Source organism: Fringilla coelebs, assembly GCF_963513975.1.
Source record: "Fringilla coelebs genome assembly, chromosome: 34".
NCBI classification, from domain to species: Eukaryota; Metazoa; Chordata; class Aves; order Passeriformes; family Fringillidae; genus Fringilla; species Fringilla coelebs.
In genome coordinates this window covers 1,188,985-1,197,204 of record NC_140060.1, presented here as the reverse complement: position 1 = coordinate 1,197,204, position 8,220 = coordinate 1,188,985, and positions in this window count along the sequence as shown.

Sequence of the window (8,220 nt, the reverse complement as noted above, 5' to 3'; positions counted from 1 at the left end):
GATGAAGGGTGATGATGATGATGACGATGATGATGATGACAATGAAGGATGGATGAAGGATGATGATGATGATGATGATGATGATGATGACAATGACGATGAAGGCTGGATGAAGGGTGATGATGATGACTATGATGATGATGATGATGACGATGACGATGATGATGATGATGATGACTATGATGATGATGATGATGATGACGATGATGATGATGATGATGATGACCATGATGATGATGATGACGATGATGATGATGACCATGATGATGATGATGACGATGATGATGACTATGATGACGATGATGATGATGATGATGAAGGATGGATGAAGGGTGATGATGATGATGATGATGATGAATGATGGATGAAGGATGACAATGATGATGACGATGATGATGATGATGACTATGATGATGATGATGACGACGATGACGATGATGATGACAATGACGATGATGATGATGATGATGGTCCCTCCCCTCCCCTCCCCCAGCTGGACGGGTCCCCTCTCCCGCTGCCCTTCTGCCTCCCGGACGGCTCCGCCTGCGTCGGCCCCGCCCCCGGCCCCGCCCACGGCCCCGCCCTGCTGCTGCTGACCCCTGACCTGGGCGTGGCCGCCGGCCCCGGCGACGCCCTGCAGGTGAGGGCGGGGCCTCGGCTGCGCAACCGCACCCGCGGGCTCTGCGGGGACTTCGACGGGGACCCCCGCAACGACCCCCGGAGTGACCACAGTGACCATGAGAGTGACCACAGGGACATCAAGAGTGACCACAGTGACCACAGAGACCCCCGCAACGACCCCCGGAGTGACCGCCAGAGTGACCACGGGAGTGACCACAGGGACATCAAGAGTGACCACAGTGACCACAGAGACCCCCGCAACGACCCCCGGAGTGACCACGGGGACACCTGGAGTGACCACAGGGACATCAAGAGTGACCACAGTGACCACAGAGACCCCCGCAACGACCCCCGGAGTGACCGCCAGAGTGACCACGGGAGTGACCACGGGAGTGACCACAGTGACCACAAGAGTGACCACAGGAGTGACCACAGAGACCCCCGCAATGACCCCCGGAGTGACCACGGGAGTGACCACGGGAGTGACCACGGGAGTGACCACAGTGACCACAGGGACACCAAGAGTGACCACAGGAGTGACCACAGAGACCCCCGCAACGACCCCCGGAGTGACCGCGGGAGTGACCACGGGAGTGACCACGGGAGTGACCACGGGAGTGACCACAGGAGTGACCACAGAGACCCCCGCAACGACCCCCGGAGTGACCACAGTGACCATGAGAGTGACCACAGTGACCACAGAGACCCCCGCAACGACCCCCGGAGTGACCGCGGGAGTGACCACAGTGACCATGGGAGTGACCACAGGAGTGACCACGGGAGTGACCACAGGAGTGACCACGGGAGTGACCGCGGAGACCCCCGCAACGACCCCCGGAGTGACCGCCAGAGTGACCACGGGAGTGACCACAAGAGTGACCACAGGAGTGACCACAGAGACCCCCGCAACGACCCCCGCAGTGACCACAGGAGTGACCATGGGAGTGACCACGGGAGTGACCATGGGAGTGACCACAGGGACACCCGGAGTGACCACAGTGACCACGGGAGTGACCATGGCGACATCAAGAATGACCACGGGGACACCAAAAGTGACCACAGTGACTGGAGGAACACCGGGAGTGACCGCAGGAGTGACCGCAGTGACCGCAGGAGTGACCGCAGTGACCGTGGGAGTGACCACGAGGACACCAAGAGTGACCATGGGAGTGACCACAGGGACACCCAGAGTGACCACAGTGACCACGGGAGTGACCGCAGGGATATCAAGAATGACCACAGTGATGGCAGGGACACCCTGAGTGACCACAGTGACCGCAGGGACACTGGGAGTGACCATGGGAGTGACCACAGGGACACCCGGAGTGACCGCAGGGACACCCTGAGTGACCACAGGGACACTGGGACTGACCGTGGGGACAGCGGGAGTGACCACGAGGACACCGGGAGTGACCATGGGGACCACAGGGACACCCGGAGTGACCATGAGGACACCAGAAGTGACCACGAGGACACCGGCAGTGACCACGGGGACCACAGGGACACCAGGAGTGACCGCACGAGTGACCACAGGGACACCAGGAGTGACCGCACGAGTGACCACAGGGACACCCGGAGTGACCGCAGGGACACCCGGAGTGACCGCAGGGACACCTGGAGTGACCATGAGGACACCAGGACGTGTCCCCAGGGCCGCTGCCGTGAGTGGGACAGGGACAGGGACAGGGAGGGGGACAGGGACAGGGACAGGGGACAGGGTGGGGGTGGGGACACGGGACAGGGACAGGGTGGGGGTGGGGGCGGCTGGGCCTTCACGGGTCCTTGCAGGACCTTGATGTGGCCTGGGTGACCTTCTCGTGTCCGGCCTTGACCTCTGTGTCCATCCCAGTGTCCATCCCAGTGTCCATCCCTGTGTCCATCCCAGTGTCCATCCATGACCTCTGTGTCCATCCCTGTGTCCATCCCAGTGTCCATCCCAGTGTCCATCCCTGTGTCCATTCCTGTGTCCATCCCAGTGTCCATCCCAGTGTCCATCCCTGTGTCCATTCCTGTGTCCATCCCTGTGTCCATCCCTGTGTCCACCCCTGACCTCTGTGTCCATCCCTGTGTCCATCCCAGTGTCCATCCCAGTGTCCATCGCTGTGTCCATCCCTGTGTCCATCCCAGTGTCCATCCCTGTGTCCATCCCAGTGTCCATCCCAGTGTCCATCCCTGTGTCCATCCCTGTGTCCATCCCTGTGTCCATCCCAGTGTCCATCCCAGTGTCCATCCCTGTGTCCATCCCAGTGTCCATCCCAGTGTCCATCCCTGTGTCCATCCCAGTGTCCATCCCAGTGTCCATCCCTGTGTCCATCCCAGTGTCCATCCCAGTGTCCATCCATGACCTTTGTGTCCACCCCTGTGTCCATCCCAGTGTCCATCCCTGTGTCCATCCCAGTGTCCATCCCTGTGTCCATCCCAGTGTCCATCCCTGTGTCCATCCCAATGTCCATCCCTGTGTCCAACCCTGTGTCCATCCCTGTGTCCATCCATGACCTCTGTGTCCATCCCTGTGTCCATCCCAATGTCCATCCCTGTGTCCATCCCAGTGTCCATCCCTGTGTCCATCCCTGTGTCCATCCCAGTGTCCATCCCAGTGTCCATCCCTGTGTCCATCCCAGTGTCCATCCCAGTGTCCATCCCTGTGTCCATCCCAGTGTCCATCCGTGACCTCTGTGTCCATCCCAGTGTCCATCCCAGTGTCCATCTCTGTGTCCATCCCAGTGTCCATCCCAGTGTCCATCCCTGTGTCCATCCCTGACCTCTGTGTCCATCCCAGTGTCCATCCCTGTGTCCATCCCAGTGTCCATCCCAGTGTCCATCCATGACCTCTGTGTCCATCCCTGTGTCCATCCCAGTGTCCATCCCTGTGTCCATCCCAGTGTCCATCCGTGACCTCTGTGTCCATCCGTGACCTCTGTGTCCATCCCTGTGTCCATCCCAGTGTCCATCCCTGTGTCCATCCCAGTGTCCATCCCAGTGTCCATCCCTGTGTCCATCCCAGTGTCCATCCCAGTGTCCATCTCTGTGTCCATCCCAGTGTCCATCCCAGTGTCCATCCCAGTGTCCATCCCAGTGTCCATCCATGACCTCTGTGTCCATCCCTGTGTCCATCCCAGTGTCCATCCCTGTGTCCATCCCAGTGTCCATCCGTGACCTCTGTGTCCATCCGTGACCTCTGTGTCCATCCCTGTGTCCATCCCAGTGTCCATCCCTGTGTCCATCCCAGTGTCCATCCCAGTGTCCATCCCTGTGTCCATCCCAGTGTCCATCCCAGTGTCCATCCCTGTGTCCATCCCAGTGTCCATCCCAGTGTCCATCCCTGTGTCCATCCCAGTGTCCATCCCAGTGTCCATCCCAGTGTCCATTCATGACCTCTGTGTCCATCCCAGTGTCCATCCATGACCTCTGTGTCCATCCCAGTGTCCATCCCAGTGTCCATCCCAGTGTCCACCCTTGACCTCTGTGTCCCCCTGTGACCCCATGGTGACCCCCATTGTCCCCCTTGGTGACCCCTCTGATGACCCCTTGGTGACCCCCCTATTGTCCCCTTGCGGTGACCCCATGGTGACCCCCCTGATGACCCCTCGGTGACCCCATGATGACCCCCCGTTGTCCCCCATGATGACCCCTTGGTGACCCCTCAGTGACCCTTGGTGACCCCCCATTGTCCCCCATGATGACCCCTCGGTGATCCCCTGGTGACCCCCCGGTGTCCCCCCCCGGTGATCCCCATGGTGACCCCCCTGATGACCCCATGGTGACCCCCCTGATAACCCCTTAGTGACCCCCCTGATGACCCCATGGTGACCCCCATGGTGACCCCCATGGTGACCCCTTGATGACCCCATGATGACCCCATGGTGACCCCCATGATGACCCCCCTGATGACCCCTCGGTGACCCCCCTGTCCCTCCCTGTTGTCCCCCCCTCGGTGACCCCATGGTGACCCCTCGGTGACCCCTCGGTGACCCCCCCGCTGTCCCCGCAGCCCCCCCGCGTCCCCCGGCCCCCGGCGCCCCCCCCCGGCCCCCCCGGGAACTGCAGACAGGTGAGGAGGGGGAGGGGCGGGGCGGGAGGAAGGGCGGGGGGAGGGGGAGGGGGGGATGGGGGGAGGATGAGGATGGTGAGGGGGGGATGAAGGGGAGGATGAGGATGGTGGGATGAAGGGGAGGATGGGATGAAGGGGAGGATGGTGAGGGTGGGATGAAGGGGAGGATGAGGATGGTGGGATGAAGGGGAGGATGAGGATGGTGGGATGAAGGGGAGGATGGTGAGGGTGGGATGAAGGGGAGGATGGTGAGGGTGGGATGAAGGGGAGGATGGTGAGGGTGGGATGAAGGGGAGGATGAGGATGGTGGGATGAAGGGGAGGATGGTGAGGGTGGGATGAAGGGGAGGAGGAGGATGGTGGGATGAAGGGGAGGATGAGGATGGTGGGATGAAGGGGAGGATGGTGATGGTGGCATGAAGGGGAGGATGAGGATGGTGGGATGAAGGGGAGGATGAGGATGGTGGGATGAAGGTGAGGGTGAGGATGGTGAGGGTGGGATGAAGGGGAGGATGGTGAGGGTGGGATGAAGGTGGGGATGAGGATGGTGGGATGAAGGTGAGGATGGTGAGGGTGGGATGAAGGTGAGGATGGTGATGGTGGGATGAAGGGGAGGATGGTGAGGGTGGGATGAAGGTGAGGATGGTGATGGTGGGATGAAGGGGAGGATGGTGAGGGTGGGATGAAGGTGAGGATGGTGATGGTGGGATGAAGGGGAGGATGAGGATGGCGGGATGAAGGGGAGGATGAGGATGGTGAGAGTGGGATGAAGGAGAGGGTGAGGATGGTGGGATGAAGGGGAGGATGAGGATGGCGGGATGAAGGTGATAGTGAGGGTGGGATGAAGGTGAGGATGAGGATGGTGAGAGTGGGATGAAGGGGAGGATGAGGATGGTGGGATGAAGGGGAGGATGAGGATGGTGGGATGAAGGGGAGGATGGTGATGGTGGCATGAAGGGGAGGGTGAGGATGGTGGGATGAAGGGGAGGATGAGGATGGTGGGATGAAGGGGAGGATGAGGATGGTGGGATGAAGGGGAGGATGAGGATGGTGGGATGAAGGGGAGGATGAGGATGGTGGGACGAAGGGGAGGATGGTGAGGGTGGGATGAAGGGGAGGAGGAGGATGGTGGGATGAAGGGGAGGATGAGGATGGCGGGATGAAGGGGAGGATGAGGATGGTGGGATGAAGGGGAGGATGAGGATGGTGGGATGAAGGTGAGGATGGTGAGGGTGGGATGAAGGTGAGAATGAGGATGGTGGGATGAAGGGGAGGATGAGGATGGTGGGATGAAGGGGAGGATGAGGATGGTGGGATGAAGGTGAGGATGGTGAGGGTGGGATGAAGGTGAGAATGAGGATGGTGGGATGAAGGGGAGGATGAGGATGGCGGGATGAAGGGGAGGATGAGGATGGTGGGATGAAGGGGAGGATGAGGATGGCGGGATGAAGGGGAGGATGAGGATGGCGGGATGAAGGGGAGGATGAGGATGGTGGGATGAAGGGGAGGATGAGGATGGTGAGGGGGGGATGAAGGGGAGGATGAGGATGGCGGGATGAAGGGGAGGATGAGGATGGTGGGATGAAGGTGAGGATGAGGAGAGTGTATGAAGGCGAGAATGGTGATGGTGGGATGAAGATGATGAAGATGGTGGGATGATGAAGATGATGATGGTGGGATGAAAATGATGATGATGGTGGGATGAAGATGATGGTGGGATGATAGCTATGATGAAGGTGGGGTGGTGTGATGAAGATGATGATGATGGTGGTGCGATGAAGATGATGATGATGGTGGGACGATGATGACAATGATGGGATGATGATGATGATGGTGGTGAGATGATGATGATGAAGAAGGCGGGATGATGATGATGATGGGATGATGATGAAGATGGTGGGATGAAGATGATGGCGGTGGGACAATGACGATGATGATGATGAAGGCAGGGGGGTGGTGTGATGAAGATGATGATGATGATGGTGAGATGAAGATGGTGGGATGAAGATGATGATGGTGGTGGGATGATGACGATGATGATGAAGGCAGAGGGTGGTGTGATGAAGATGATGATGATGATGGTGGTGGTGGGATGAAAATGATGATGATGATGATGATGGTGGTGGGATGATGATGATGATGATGATGAAGGCAGGGGGGTGGTGTGATGAAGATGATGATGATGATGATAATGGGATGATGATGATGGTGGGATGATGATGATGATGATGATGAAGGCAGGGGGGTGGTGTGATGAAGATGATGGTGGGATGATGATGGTGGGATGATGATGATGATGGTGGGACGATGACGATGATGATGGAATGAAGATGATGATGAAGATGGTGGGATGATGATGATGATGGTGGGATGAAGATGATGATGATGGGATGATGATGACGATGGTAGGATGAAGATGATGACGATGATGATGGTGGGATGATGATAGTGGGACGATGATGATGATGGTGGGATGATGATAGTGGGATGATGATGATGATGGTGGTGGAATGATGATGGTGGGATGATGATGATGATGATGATGATGATGATGATGATGGTGGGATGATGATGGTGGGATGATGATGGTGGGATGATGATGATGATGATGGTGGAATGATGATGGTGGGATGATGATGAAGGGATGAAGATGATGATAATGGTGGGATGATGATGATGATGAAGGCGGGGGGTGGTGTGATGAAGATGATGATGGGATGATGATGATGATGATGATGATGATGAAGGCGGGGGGTGGTGTGATGAAGATGATGATGGGATGATGATGATGATGATGATGATGATGATGAAGGCGGGGGGTGGTGTGATGAAGATGATGATGGTGGGATGAAGATGATGAAGGCAGGGCGGTGGTGTGATGAAGATGATGATGATGGTGGGATGATGATGATGATGATGATGATGATGAAGGCAGGGCGGTGGTGTGATGAAGATGATGATGATGGTGGGATGATGATGATGATGATGATGATGATGATGATGAAGGCGGGGGGTGGTGTGATGAAGATGATGATGATGGTGGGATGATGATGAAGATGATGGTGTGATGAAGATGATGATGATGATGATGATGATGATGACGATGATGAAGGCAGGGGGGTGGTGTGATGAAGATGACGGTGATGACCACAGAGTGACCCCACCCCGTGTCCCCCCAGGCCGCCTGCTGGAACCACTGGGAGCACTGGGAGCGCCACTGGGAGCCCCACTGGGAGCACTGGGAGCACTGGGAGGACCCCTGGGAGCCCCACTGGGGGGACTGGGAGGACTGGGAGCCCCACTGGGAGCACTGGGAGGACTGGGAGGAGCCGTGGGAGCCCCACTGGGAGCACTGGGAGGGCCACTGGGGGGACTGGGAGGAGCTGTGGGGGGGCCACTGGGAGGACTGGGAGGACCCCTGGGGGGACTGGGAGGGCCACTGGGAGGACTGGGAGGGCCACTGGGGGGACTGGGAGGAGCCGTGGGGGGGCCACTGGGGGGACTGGGAGGGCCACTGGGGGGACTGGGAGCACTGGGAGGACCCCTTGG